The sequence below is a fragment of the Lactuca saligna genome, chromosome 4 (genome assembly GCF_052625555.1).
Source record: "Lactuca saligna cultivar CGN05327 chromosome 4, ASM5262555v1, whole genome shotgun sequence".
Lineage (NCBI taxonomy): Eukaryota > Viridiplantae > Streptophyta > Magnoliopsida > Asterales > Asteraceae > Lactuca > Lactuca saligna.
Window position 1 is genome coordinate 175,718,959 of NC_136420.1, and position 15,921 is coordinate 175,734,879.

Sequence of the window (15,921 nt, forward strand, 5' to 3'; positions counted from 1 at the left end):
GGGCAAGAAGTTTCACCAATGTTGCAGAGTCGGTGCAAGTGATAAAGGATCGTGGAGGTCAGATGTGGGTCTCTCGTGGAGGTCGGCATTGTAGGGCATGCTTGGCTAGACGGAGGAAACGACGAAGAAGAGGAAAAATGAAAAAAATAAGTGTAGGATTTTTAATTTTAGTGAAATTTTGTAACAACCAAATATTGTTAAAAAAATATTGATTACATAATATAATTAGAAAAAATATTGATTAATATTAATTATATAAAATATAAAAAATTATATGATTTTTTTATGGTTTATATTCATGTGTTTGAGAATAATTATCAAAAAGTTTATGTTTTCATTTCTATTTGTGTGGTTTATTTTTGACAAATTTAAAATAACTTTTTAAGATTTTGTGATGGTTGGGGTAGGGTGAGGATAAGGATGAGGGTAAGGGTGATGTGGGGTGTGTATCATGGGGGTGACACTTATCCATTAGGAATGGGTGTTAGATTGGTGGGTGTATGGTGTACTGTAGGTGAGCTTATATATTATGGCTCATCGTTTATGGTTTATGGCTTAAGGCTTATTCTTAGGTATTACGATTCATGGAGTGTGGCTTATGGATTAAGGCTTTTTAGTGTTTAAGGCTTAGGGTTTATGGATTATTAATCCATAAAGCTGAAGCTGATGGGTTCGGATTATAGTTTGGATTTAAGCTTATGTCTTGGGGTTTGAGAGTTAAGGCTTATGGTTTACGACTTAAAGAGTATGACATGGGGCTTAAAGCTTAAGGCTTAGGGTTTATGGCTTAATATGGCTTATCGATTGGGGTTTATGGATTATGGCTTAAGTTTTAGGGATTACATCCTATGGATTAAGGCTTGGGGCTTTAAGATTACTTCTTAGAGTTTGGGGCTTAAGTCTTATGGTTTATTGCTTAAATAGTAAGGCTTAGATATCATGGCGTATGGATTATGGATTAAGGTTTATGGTTTATGGATTAATATGTCTTATGGCTCATGATTTATGAATTAGGGATTAAGTCTTAGTTCTTATGGCTTATAGATGAAGGTCTTATTGATTATTGCTAAACACTTATTGCTTATGACTTGTGGATTACGGTATATAGCTTATGACTTATGGCTTATGGATTAACGCTTAGGGCTTATGCCTTAAGGCTTAGGGCGTATGACTTAGGGCTTAAGGCTTAGGGCGTATGACTTAGGGCTTAGGGTTTATGGCTTAATACTTTAGGCACATCCTGACCTGTGCCTCACCCCACATCCCACACCATCTACCAAAATCTACCACACCTATACTCATACCACCGACCTTCCCCCATCCTTACACTCACCCCACCCATATCCATACCAATACTCCCATACCCACCCACCCTCACCCCATATACCATATGTTACACTTACACATACATACCCCACACTCTCCTGACTTGTACCCCTTATACCAACACCCACATACTCACTCCAACCTACCCCATATTTACCTTAACCCCACCCTCACACCCATACCTACAAACCCATTTCTATCCCACCCACCCACACACCCTACCCCCATATTAATCCCTACCACCTCATATCCATACCTAGACAACACCTAAATATTTGCTTTAGAGCAATTCCATGTTCATCATTATTCAATGAATTCTAGAAAATCTTTTAAAAATGGAGTGAAATAAAAACTAAAACTAATTCATTAGGATAATGGTTTTTTTAGATTAAAAAGGTAACAAAAATTATTATTAAATTAACTTTACTTTTTTTTTTTTTTGAACTTTTTAAAACCCAAAATAACTTACTAGGATATTTTTTATTTCATTTTTAAAATTTTCAAAATCTTCAAAATTTTGAATTTTTTTCTACATACTATTTACCTTCCCCGCTTCAGTCTGCCCTAGAAAAAACTGTTTCAGTCTCTCGATTCCGTCTCTGCTCTTATCTCGATCTTCCCCATCATATTTTCTTTCTTACGGGAGTATCCTTCATTAGGTGCATCTTTACTCGCTGCCTCATCATTTTGCCTCTCTCTCTATCGGTGTCTTCTCTATTTTTGCATAAGAAGACGTTAAATCAGCGAATCATTAGGTTAAGCTCTTGAAGGTGAAGATAGGATTTGGTTTAATAAATCCTATATAGATCAACAATTAAACCATACAGAGTCTCGAACTTCGTCTGTCAAATCCAAATCGGCATAGCATCGGACCAACACAAATATGGCCGCCTAAATTCGTTCATAAAACTCATAATCTGAAGATCATCACTCACACATGTACGTCTCTGTAGGATACAATTTTTATGCACTTTTCTTGTTTTTGATTCTATCTATAAAGAACGATATGTTGTTTGTTCTATAGTTTGAAGAAAATGGAGTCATTAATTTCAGTTAGTAGTTTGCTTTGTCTGGTTTAATGAATAATTTCTTTCTGATTTACAATAGCTAGAAATCCAATGGCTCTGAAGCAGAAGACTGAGATGCTGGAAGCTAAAATGAAGAAGATTAGATAGAGAATTCAAGGGGATGTGTCGACGAGTGATGATCAAATTGCATTAGTTGAGAGATGCAGCAAGCATAAAACAAAGAGGCAAATCAATTTGGGATTCTTCTATTTCATTCAATCACTTGAAGATGTTATATCTAATCAATGTTCATCTTTAGTAAAACCAACATCTAGCTTCTTTAACTACTAATGTTTTGTAAATGTAAATGAATACAGGTGATGGTTGTTTTATGTGTTGATGTTTCAGATCTAACATATGAATTTCTTTTTTTATATAACTTGTTTTCATATTTAAACATTTTTTACAACATAATAATATTTTTTCAAATAATAGTTTTGTAAAGTTATGATGCAGATTGGAGCAATTGTTGTGGTTGGATCTTGGACCTGATCCAAATGTAAACTATTACAAAATAAAGTAAGATACACCATTTACTCATTATATCAACATCTTATATACCTAGTGTTTTGGAAATATATCTATATATTGAAGTTAAATTTATAAAAAGTTGTAAGTGGTGAGTAATTTGTAGGTATGATGCTCTTTGCATTCATGAGAATCCAAGATGCATTTTCATTGCTACTAATAATGGTGCCACTATTAATATGACTGATTTACAAGAATATCAATGTAAGAATCAAGGGCATTCACATCTTTTGCACTCAAATATCAAGCATGAGTCTTTGTCCCACCTTTCCTTTTCGGGTCTTAGTCCTGGCTGTTTGAGTTTTCACAAATGGGGTCTCAAGGTTTTACTTTGTTGATTTAAGGGTAATATGATAATTAAGTGAAATGTGTTGCATTGTTAGGTGTTGGGTGCATGGTTGTTGTTGTTTGTGGAGCAACAAAAAGAGTTAACTGTAGTCGGAAAACCACCAATCTTTTTTATGGATTTATTACAAAAGATGCAAGTAGTCAATTGAATCCTTACTTCCATTTCTTAATCTATTACAACATTATAATATTAACTTTTTTTTTTATAAGGATATTATACTTTGAAAATTCTATCAAATTATAGCAGTATACTTATAATTTTTTGTCACACCCCCAAACCAAAGATGGCGGAAACGAATGGGGTGGAGGATTTTTCATGTATAGTATCACAACAATGAGTATAATAATGCTCAAAGTACAAACAGCCAACATAAATATAATTGAAAAACTTGCATCATAGTATAAGTTTACATGTTTTTAAATCAATTACATTATGTTGACAAAATACAATGTTTGATGCCTTAGTGTTCCATCCTCAAAAGCAACCGATTACATGTTTTACTGATTTCCTGAGAATATAAGTAGTTTTGAAAGAGTGTCAACAATTAAGTTGGTGAATTCATAAGCTTTTGAATGAAATGTTGAAATCCTTTCTTGTAAAAGTGATGTTTGTTCTAGAAAATCAAATATTTTCCCTTTTTAAAATGTATTGTAGTCTTAAATTCCAAGACTAATAATGTACTAGTATTTTCCTTATAAATTGTAAATCATGCAAGTTTAAATCGACATAAACTTGTTTGTTTAAATGGAAATCCTATAAATCTTATGTTTTCTTAAAACCTCATGTGAGTTATTATAACCATACTATGATTTACTCGGCCTTGTATACGACGTTCTTCGGGCGTCGGAATGTTAATGACATTTGTCATCCCAGACCTACAGGTCTAGCTGTTGCATGAAGCTAAGGTGTGAGTTTGTCAGACCCAATATAAATCTATACACAACTATCACGCCCTCCCTACAAGAGATTTTGGTTATAATTACAGGACTTTTGTTGCGTTACTTTAGAAGTAACGTGAAGTGAATGTCTCACAAATTTATTTATTAACAGATTTACGTAGTGTGAAATTGAAAAACTTTTTTGTAGAAATGTACTCTTTCGTAATTTATATGAAATATAAACTATACCTATTATAGTTTATCAAAATGTTTTTAATGTATGTTAATCTTTTCTGTGTAAGTAGAATATGTAGCAAAACATAATTATGTTTAATATGTCTCATAATGTGTTAATTGTAATAATAAAGAGCTCTTACAATTTAGTGAACATTTTTCTGTAATACAATTATATCCCAACAGAAAACACATGCAAAATATGAAGTCATCAAAGATTTACACTTTGCTCAACATGTTACAAAGTGTTATAAAAGTTGTAATATGTAAATTCGTTTTTACCATTTCTACACTGATTTAGAAAAATCACAAAAAAAACATACGAAATCGAAAACTAGATCCGTAAACTCTGAGAGTTTAGAAAATGTGTCTAGTTTGTTTACAAATTTATTATGATTTTTAGAAGCCCCTAACTGGTGTGAAAATGTTCGTATTCACAGACAGGTCTGAATTTGTAGCTACAGTGATATGCAACTTTGTAAAAATCACCATAAAATTGTAGAAAAATCATATGGACATGTGCAATTAGTCATTTTAAAGGTATAATCCTGAAATATTTGCACCTAATACAGTTTTGAAAACTAAAAAGTTTAAGATGTCCAAAACAGCTCGTGAATGAACCTTAACTTTTCTGTTGAAAGCTGATGTTTGAGTTTAGTTATGTTGTTCGTGTTTTTTACTTGTACCCCCCAAAAACTAGAAGAAAACACAAAAATCTGGGGTTACAAACTCACCTTGACTGATTTAAGTAGATGGATGATGAAGAAAATGAGTTCTCCAAGTCAAGAACACTTGGGAGATACTTGAGGATTTGAAGATGTAGTAGCAAATATGATGACCTTTGTTATGAGAGATTCATAATCTGAGTGAAGGAGTGAATAATGTTCAAGGTAGGATGAGAATAATTAATGAATGAGGGTGAGAATCTCAAAGGTAGCTTTGGAGTCTCGAGTTCCTTGAGAGGAAAATAAGAGAGAGGTGTTTGTTTCTTGGTGAGAGCGTGAGTAAAGTGGAAGCAAAGATGGAGGTTTCCATCCTTTAATCAAGATACCAGCTGGAGGAGAGGTCAGAGAGGACAAATAGTTGACTAAGTATATAGGAATAGTGACTGAGTATGGCCCTAGAGTGGGTGTGGTGGGTTGCTTGTGTCATGACTTAAAGGTAAAGTCAACATTCCACCTCAATATCTTAGCCACTAGATTTTATTCTTAGGCAAAGATTTCCCTTAAAATGTGTTTAAAGTATGAATACATAGTGTTTTATATGTCACAATATTAGATTGGGTGAAAATCCCACGTCAAAATCATGAAAATGGGCTTAAAACACGAAAATGGTCGAAATCCAGGAAAAAGAACGAAATATGCGAAGTTCGGATCTTGGAGCCGAGGGTTCAGTCTTCAGAAGTTAAGAGCCGTAGGTAGGTTCAGTCTTGGAAGGTTGAGGACCGTGAGGAGGTTCGACTTGAGAACTTTCGCAGGCGAGAAGGGAATTGGAGCGAAGGCGAAGGTGATAAGGGAAGGAAGCGAAAGCATAGCTCGGTCCTATGGGACCATCGGGTTCGGTCCTCCTGAGTTTCGATTCTCTATCTCGGTTTCGGCTCATGCTGTTTCGGTTCCTTCAGGCTACAACTTCGGTCCTTCGGTTCTTAGGGGTTTCGCTTCTTAGGGTTTCGGCCCTAAGAAGTTTCAGCCATATACGGTTGTTTTTCGCGTAAACTCCCCCTTTTACGTAGGTTTTGGCTATGTTACGGGTCGGGATGCCCCCAAATCATTATAAAAAGTTGAGGGAGGTTATGAGAGAGATTTGGGAGAGAGAGATTGAAAAGAGAGATTGAGAGAGACTTTGTTTGTGACCTTTTTGGATGTTTAGCTTCGCTACGCAAGGTTCGTACACCCCGTTAAGCCTCGTTATGATTGTTATATGTCCCCAAGGGGTATGGAATAATGTTTTATCAATTAGCTTCATCACTTACCCTGATTAGGGTTTAGAATTTCTGAACATACGAACTTTCCAATTGATAACATCATATTAATATACCGAGTTGTACAATAGTAACTGATGTGCACGAAAGTACCCACTAATTTTAATATTTATAACCTAAAAAACTTAACTAACTATGCACTTATAGGCAGTGTACCTATTCAGATTACAGTATAGCTTAGGTAAGTCGGGTGTCGATCACAGGGAACGGTGTCACTATTTACTATTAAATTAATCTAATTATTAACAAGCTAAAAGGGTTTTTATCTTATTTTGCAAGTTTAGATGAACTTAATTCTTTAGCAATAACTTAATCAATAAATAAAATAATTCTATTAGTTCGAATCCACTTTCACTCAATGGTTATACATTGGTTATAACTATTACTGTTGGTGACCAATTAAGATAATATTAGTAGTTTAGTTCTAACTCTACTAATTATTAATCAATTCACTATTTATGTTCATACAATAGTTAACACATAATTAATTATTAAGTAAGATTGGAGCCATAAAAGATTGATTAATCAAAACACAATTATGATCATAATATGAGTTCTCTAACACAACTTAATTTAATTATTCAATTACTATTCTAAGATTGGTTTGATCTTAGCTCCAATAACTAGTGTTCACTATATTATTAGGTATTCAAGTTCATGCAACATTGTATTCACTAACTACATAGAACAAGGATTCAAAGCAATTAAATAACTAATTCAAGCATGCTAGGTAAAATCAATCAACACAAGCATACCACCAACAATTAAAGTAAAATCTAATGCATTAAAACCATGAGTTCCGGCTTCATCTAGCTAATAGAAGCAACTAGATTTAGCTGGACATATTAATAGTTAAACAAACGAATGTTATAATCCAAAACATATTAAAGTGTACCAAACTATGAATCAATTGATGTACTTCTACTTCCTTGGTGTTGAAACCAACTTCAGGGTACTTTTCTTCTCTGATTTTCGTCTTTAAGAACCCTTCTCAGCCAACCAAAAGCTTTTCTAATCGTAATGGTTAAAGATATATATAGTTGCTGATTTTCCTCATTCACGTCGTGAATACTAAGATATTCACGTCATGAATTATAGATAGCCGTGCCCGTCAAGGATTCCTTCACCCGTGTACATATCTTCTAGAACATAGACTCACATCGTGAGTCTTGAAATATTCACGTCGTGAATCCGCTTTTCCTTGATTTCTTGTCCTTTATTCTTTTAACTCTCAAAGTTTCTTCATTTGATGTTTTTAGCCCTTTTTCTTCAAAATGTCTTCTTTTTTACTGCAAATAACATTTAAACTCATAAGTACCATTATTTTAAACAAATTACCAGTTTATATATAAAAATGTACTCAAATATTGCCTAAAAATAAGTATAAATATAGCAATATCAAAATACCCCACACTTGGACTTTGCTTGCCCTCAAGCAAATTTAAACTTAACCTTTATAACTAACATCAGATAGAACAATCCGATTCTAGCTCTGCCATTATGCCAATACCTCAACGCATGCATTTGTGTCTAAAATTTTCCTAAAGTACCCCCATACTTTAAATACTCACAATCTTTATAAACACTTGCCCGCTTCTTCCGAACAATGCTCATTTTATGCATCCTTCCAAATCCATCTTCAGAAAACCTTCTAACCTCAAGGTATTTTTGGTTGATGTGACATCCCCAAAATCACGGCCAGAAAAGACCGATTTTGTTTATGCTTTATAAAAATCAGAGTACTTCATTTTATAAAAAGGTTGCGGAATTTGTTCCCAGAAAAACACGATAAATACGTTATTAAAACATTTTCGAAGAAATGTATTTTTATTCATCTTAAAACGTTTGGGATGTCATCGTTAATACAGAAACATAAGCATAAACAGAACTTACATTTATTTACACTAGTGATCTACATCTCTTTAAATCTCTCAGTGTAAAGTGACTTCATATCAACACCTGTGATATAGATAAACTGAGTGGGTCAGGTTGGGAAACCTGGTGAGTACATAGGGTTTTTCAACCCACAATAATATAATTGTTATGTTTAATCATCAAACAATTAACCCCATTACCCATCCATGTTATCTTCTTTACTCTTAAGGATTTAACCTAAGAGTCGTCTATCCTGCATTTGTTTATTCCGAAGTCCCTTACTTCCAGGGTTATAGGACTGGCACTAAATCCATAGCTGCCGATGTTAGTTCGTAAAGCACTAATTCCATAGCTGCTATATCCTACTCATCGGGTACTAAATCCATAGCTACCAGCGTTCAACAGGTACTAAGTCCATAGCTACTAATTCCTACAGGTACTAAATCCATAGCTACCAGTGTCTAACTAATAGGTACTAAGTCCATAGCTACCAATTTCTAACAGGTACTAAATCCATAGCTACCAACGTCTGACATGTACTAAGTCCATAGCTACCGGTGTTTGTCCCATAGGCACTAAGTCTATAGCTGCCAATGTATACTCACGTCATCTTCTATCTCTCATCATCTATCTACCCATCATCATACCCCACATATTTGTATATATAAAATACGTATACAGTTTAAATCCTTTAAAACATGTATAAAACGTTCATCCAACATAGACAACAAGTATTCAGATAATATGCACACATAGCACGTAGTTTATATTAAATACTTCATATCTATGTGTAAGATGAAAGGGACTATGCACTCACCTAATTAGGTGGTGATTCCGAACTCAGTCAGACTTCGTTATCTCAAAACAATTTTCCTCGACAAAACCTAGTATCAATACCACTAGGGTTTAGTTTTTAACGTTAACCACGACTAATTAATAGTCTAGCTATTATTACTATTATATAAGCGTTAAATAACACTCAATATAACTCATAATAATAGCCCAAATAATTATTTTAAGGTCCTAATAATGTTACTATAATTAAATAAAAGTTATATTAAATATAGTATAGGCATAACTCACTTACAATGGGTTTTTATTAAAAACCGGGCTTCGTTGGAGCAGCGTTTCCGAGCCGAAAGCTTTTCTTCTCGGAGCCGTTGGGCGCTCCGGGGCTTTCTTCTCGTGATAGGGAGGTTCCGTAGACTTGGGAGGGGTTTAGGGAGGCTAGAGAGAAGTTAGAGAGAGAAAGAGAGGCTTATGGTGTGAAGAAAATATGAGGAGTTCACCCTTGTATTTATAGGAGTTTATAGTAAAGTAGCCTCTATGCTTCGTCCGTAACTTTCGCATACGAGCTCCGTTTTTGTCTGTCTTTTTACCATTGAGATCCTATTAATGAGATCTTCAACTTTCGTTTAGACCTCGTTAGCTAATTCTCATTCTATCTCGGATTTACAAAACTGTATCGAATTCGCCGCGCTCGAAAAGTAGGGACTAAGCTTCGTCCATAACTTTTGCATACGAGCTCCATTTTTGTCTGTCTTTTTACCGTTGAGTTCCTATTAATGAGATCTTCAACTCTCATTTAGACCTCGTTGGCTAATTCTCATTCTATTTCGGATTTACAAAACCGTATCGAATTCGTCGCGCTCGAAAAGTAGGGACTAAGCTTCGTCCATATCTTTCGCATATGAGCTCTATTATCGACGTTCTTTATATCTGCGCGTTGGTATTTACGAGTACTACAACATTCATTTAGATCCCGTCGGCTAAAAATCGACTGATCTAAAATTCAGATTTCGGGCTGTGCACTGCTATGCTAAATCTTAGAAAAATCATACCTTCCTCATACGAAGTCAGATTTGGGCGTTCTTTTTACGGATTTTCTCATTTTAACATACTCTACGACTTTGGTTTAGATAACTAAGGCTAAAAAGTCTTCTATCATAAATTCACTTTTTACGCTTCCCGGTGCCGTGCCGGTTTTGCCGTAAAACTTCGACGGGCCATAACTTCTTCGTTATAACTCAGATTTCGGCGTTCTTTATATGTACGGAAACCTTGTGACATATAATATAACTTGGTTAAAATTATTTATTCTAGATAATCTTTTTCCGAAAATTCGTTTTCGACCCATATTGTCTCTAAATTGACTAGCCCGGATCTACGGGCGTTACAATTATCTCCCCCTTAGGATGATTACGTCCCGGAATCATCAACCAAACAGGGCTCGTATAATGACTCCATACGTCATCTCTTCATCCTAGGTAATAATTATAACTTCTATATTCCTTCAAGTCTATCTCTTAGACTCATTGACTGTAAGCAGTACTCGATCGTGCACCTGCTCTCTACATCAGGCTAGACTTCAAATTATGACCTATCATCATGTGATGCACGTTTAGACTTAGGTCTCTTAGAGTTAAATTCTAAAATATACTATGCCTTCCTTCATGTTCTAATGTGATATAATCACACTTTAACATGTAGCGTTTCTGGCTACCAACTTCTTTAACAACGAACGCGATACTTCTATTGATCGCTTTGATTTCAATTGTTTGGTTTTTGTCGGACGCTACATCGAACTTGGTTCCCTGAACCACGCAACATACTCATCGTAGTCGGACTCAATTCGGTACGACCACTAGGGTCGAAAATTAACAATCTTTTTAGTCATTATCGAAACGATGGTAATGACATACTTGAAAAAAAACAGAATCAGTTCCTAGCTTCTTGGTAATCCTTGTGACTTTCCCTGATCCAAGTGTGAGTCCTGTGCTTCCGGTAGTATAGGCCTCTACTACCATTCACACCTACTCATACTCGTCCCAAGTATCGTCTCGCAGTTTCCCAAGTCACCATGCAGCAAATCACACAACAATTTCACACACCAGATAACAAAACGAAGATTTCATTATTTCTCGAAACTATTACATAGGTGTTCAAGTTCACCCTAGACTATGCCTCTACTAGGCTACATCGTACGAAACTATGGCTACTGCATAATCCGATCTTCGGGTAAGAAGTCTTCATTCTTGATTCCTTGCATGGTTCTCTGCCTCGTCAAGGATCATGTGAAATGCCCTCGGCCTTGGTGGCGTTTCTGGTCTTGCTGCTTTATTTTTCCTTGGGTAGTCTCTGGACATGTGCCCCTTGCCTCCACATCCGTAACATACTTTGTCATTATGCGTGCAGTCTTTGGAATAGTGACCAGTCCTCCCACACTTGTAACAAGTCACTTCTTCGTTGCACTTTCCACCATGCTTCTTCTTGCATCTATCACACCATCTTGCTTCACCTCCATCTACTCCTCCAAGCTTTGAGAATTTGCTTTCCTTTTTCGGCCTCGAAGATCCTTCAAACTTCTGCTTCTCTCCTACCTTATCTTTTTCTAGACCCTTTTCTCTTATCTGGGCCTCTACGTTCTTAGCTGCCCTAACAGCTGCTTTCAAAGTAGTTGCCATTTTGACCATTGGGCCAAAGTCAATGGGCAGTCCGTTAGCAAACCTATCAATATTGGAGAGTTCAGTAGGCACCAAGTAGGGGAATAGCTTCATCCTTTCGGTGAATGCGGTGGCATACTCGTCAATACTCATCTTCCATTTCTTCAGGTTCTGAAACTCATTGTTTAGGTCTATCAGATCTACCTCCGAGCAGTACTGCATTTTCAACTGCTCCAAAAACTCTTCCCATGACATCCTTAAGGCTTCTCCTCGTGGCATCGTATCTGCCAATAGCTTCCACCAGCTCAAGACTCCAGCTTTCAGCTATCTTACTGCGAAGACAATCTTCTGTTTCTCATTACAGCTGCAGCTCTCAAACACCATCTCCATCTCATAGATCCAATCCATAATCTCAACCGGCTTCGGGATTCCTGAGAGACTTGGGAGTTTCGCACCCAAGAAATTCTTGTATATCCGCCCATCCTTGTTGTTTCTCCCTTCAGGGCCATCCCTTTGCTCACCTTGAGTCCCTACTTGACTCACTTGGCGGCTGTAGTTCCCTTCCTCTGATTGCTCGGGAACTGGCTCTGTCGGTTCAACATGTACAGTAGGTTCGTCCCTATTCAACATTTGTCTCATTTCTTCCCTTTGTTCAGCCAACATAGCCCGAATCATGGCTTGAACTCCAGCCATGGTGACTGGATCAGGCGCAACTTCTTCTACAACAGGTATTTGCTGAACCACTGGGTGTTGGTTCCTGTTCCCATTTGCGTTTACGTTTCCGCTACGAGTTCTTGCCATCTTGATCTATACACCGAATAAGGTGAATCTAGATCTTAATTTAGGATTGACGTCTTAAATCATCCTTATCACCCCGAAACGTTTATATGCTAGTTCTAATATTGTAGTTAAACGCTTAGAATCCTAAACATATAAGGCTTCCAGATCCGGTCGGCAACAGACCATAGATCCGAACAAATAACAACATATCATGCACAAAGCATTTAGCACATAAAAGCAATTTAGGCATCATTCCTAAAATAAGCTAGTGCTCACACCTGACAATCATCGCTTAGCATTTCTAAGTTTAAGTCTAGAAATAAATCCATATTCCTAGTTCGCTTAAACTAATGCTTTGATACCAACTGTGACATCCCCAAAATCACGGCCAGAAAAGACCGATTTTGTTTATGCTTTATAAAAATCAGAGTACTTCATTTTATAAAAAGGTTGCGGAATTTGTTCCCAGAAAAACACGATAAATACGTTATTAAAACATTTTCGAAGAAACGTATTTTTATTCATCTTAAAACGTTTGGGATGTCATCGTTAATACAGAAACATAAGCATAAACAGAACTTACATTTATTTACACTAGTGATCTACATCTCTTTAAATCTCTCAGTGTAAAGTGACTTCATATCAACACCTGTGATATAGATAAACTGAGTGGGTCAGGTTGGGAAACCTGGTGAGTACATAGGGTTTTTCAACCCACAATAATATAATTGTTATGTTTAATCATCAAACAATTAACCCCATTACTCATCCATGTTATCTTCTTTACTCTTAAGGATTTAACCTAAGAGTCGTCTATCCTGCATTTGTTTATTCTGAAGTCCCTTACTTCCAGGGTTATAGGACTGGCACTAAATCCATAGCTGCCGATGTTAGTTCGTAAAGCACTAATTCCATAGCTGCTATATCCTACTCATCGGGTACTAAATCCATAGCTACCAGCGTTCAACAGGTACTAAGTCCATAGCTACCAATTCCTACAGGTACTAAATCCATAGCTACCAGTGTCTAACTAATAGGTACTAAGTCCATAGCTACCAATTTCTAACAGGTACTAAATCCATAGCTACCAACGTCTGACATGTACTAAGTCCATAGCTACCGGTGTTTGTCCCATAGGCACTAAGTCTATAGCTGCCAATGTATACTCACGTCATCTTCTATCTCTCATCATCTATCTACCCATCATCATACCCCACATATTTGTATATATAAAATACGTATACAGTTTAAATCCTTTAAAACATGTATAAAACGTTCATCCAACATAGACAACAAGTATTCAGATAATATGCACACATAGTACGTAGTTTATATTAAATACTTCATATCTATGTGTAAGATGAAAGGGACTATGCACTCACCTGATTAGGTGGTGATTCCGAACTCAGACAGCACTTCGTTATCTCAAAACAATTTTCCTCGACAAAACCTAGTATCAATACCACTAGGGTTTAGTTTTTAACGTTAACCACGACTAATTAATAGTCTAGCTATTATTACTATTATATAAGCGTTAAATAACACTCAATATAACTCATAATAATAGCCCAAATAATTATTTTAAGGTCCTAATAATGTTACTATAATTAAATAAAAGCTATATTAAATATAGTATAGGCATAACTCACTTACAATGGGTTTTTATTAAAAACCGGGCTTCGTTGGAGCAGCGTTTCCGAGCCGAAAGCTTTTCTTCTCGGAGCCGTCGGGCGCTCCGGGGCTTTCTTCTCGTGATAGGGAGGTTCCGTAGACTTGGGAGGGGTTTAGGGAGGCTAGAGAGAAGTTAGAGAGAGAAAGAGAGGCTTATGGTGTGAAGAAAATATGAGGACTTCACCCTTGTATTTATAGGAGTTTATAGTAAAGTAGCCTCTAAGCTCCGTCCGTAACTTTCGCATACGAGCTCCGTTTTTGTCTGTCTTTTTACCGTTGAGATCCTATTAATGAGATCTTCAACTTTCGTTTAGACCTCGTTAGCTAATTCTCATTCTATCTCGGATTTACAAAACTGTATCGAATTCGCCGCGCTCGAAAAGTAGGGACTAAGCTTCGTCCATAACTTTCGCATACGAGCTCCATTTTTGTCTGTCTTTTTACCGTTGAGTTTCTATTAATGAGATCTTCAACTCTCATTTAGACCTCGTTGGCTAATTCTCATTCTATTTCGGATTTACAAACTGTATCGAATTCGTCGCGCTCGAAAAGTAGGGACTAAGCTTCATCCATATCTTTCGCATACGAGCTCTATTATCGACGTTATTTATATCTACGCGTTGGTATTTACGAGTACTACAACATTCATTTAGATCCCGTTGGCTAAAAATCGACCGATCTAAAATTCAGATTTCGGGCTGTGCACTGCTATGCTAAATCTTAGAAAAATCATAACTTCCTCATACGAAGTCAGATTTGGGCGTTCTTTTTACGGATTTTCTCATTTTAACATACTCTACGACTTTGGTTTAGATAACTAAGGCTAAAAAGTCTTCTATCATAAATTCACTTTTTACGCTTCCCGGTGCCGTGCCGGTTTTGCCGTAAAACTTCGACGGGCCATAACTTCTTCGTTATAACTCAGATTTCGGCGTTCTTTATATGTACGGAAACCTTGTGACATATACTATAACTTGGTTAAAATTATTTATTCTAAATAATATTTTTCCAAAAATTCATTTTCGACCCATATTGCCTTTAAATTGACTAGCCCGGATCTACGGGCGTTACAGTTGAGCAACCCAAGCATACATAATCCAGACAATTACAATTTATGATACCACTATGGAGCTCTTTTGAATTTATTTACTTCCTTGGCAATTTGATCTTTGATTTCTTTGAATTCGCACCTTGTTTGATTTGATTTCTGATATCATCAACTTTTTGAATTTCTTGGAATTTTGGTTTTTGTTCTTCGTGCTTTGACTTTGCTGCTCCAAAAATTCTTCTTGTAATTCTCTCTCTCTCTTTTTTTTAACATGTAACTCACTTTTTCCACTCAAATCCTACATGCTTAAGCAAAGGTGCTCAACTTCAACCTTTATTGGTTAACGATAATAAATTTCTTGGATACATTTCTGGTACACGATGCTAAACATATTACATCCTTCAAACTAAGCGAGGTTGTGTTTTTGTTCCATGATTTCACTATAATAAGGGAAGCCACAAATGCACTATAACGTGTGTTGGCTCAACTAAACATTTGAACTCTTATCCGATCATCCCATGCGATACTAGCAACTATTATTATTACTAGATTTAATTAAAAGCTTCAAATTTTACCATTATCTAATATTTTCTTATTCTACCCCTTACCCCACACTTATTTCATACAATGTCCTCATTGTATGCCTAAATATAAAAATTAAGAAAAGAGAGAAAAGAAACAAACTCCCTTGGGATATTGGCGTAAACATCTCCAAAAGTGTGGAAAACATGCATCTTGAAT

At 36.0% G+C, this 15,921-nt stretch overlaps 1 long non-coding RNA gene across 1 annotated transcript; it reads left to right on the forward strand.

The window, feature by feature from the left end:
* The first annotated feature begins 1,760 nt into the window (after nt 1–1,760).
* Nucleotides 1,761–2,725, forward strand: LOC145038939 (uncharacterized). Its single transcript, XR_013679647.1, has 2 exons — nt 1,761–2,265; nt 2,434–2,725. It is a non-coding gene; the product is annotated as an uncharacterized LOC145038939 (long non-coding RNA).
* The last annotated feature ends 13,196 nt before the right edge of the window (nt 2,726–15,921 follow it).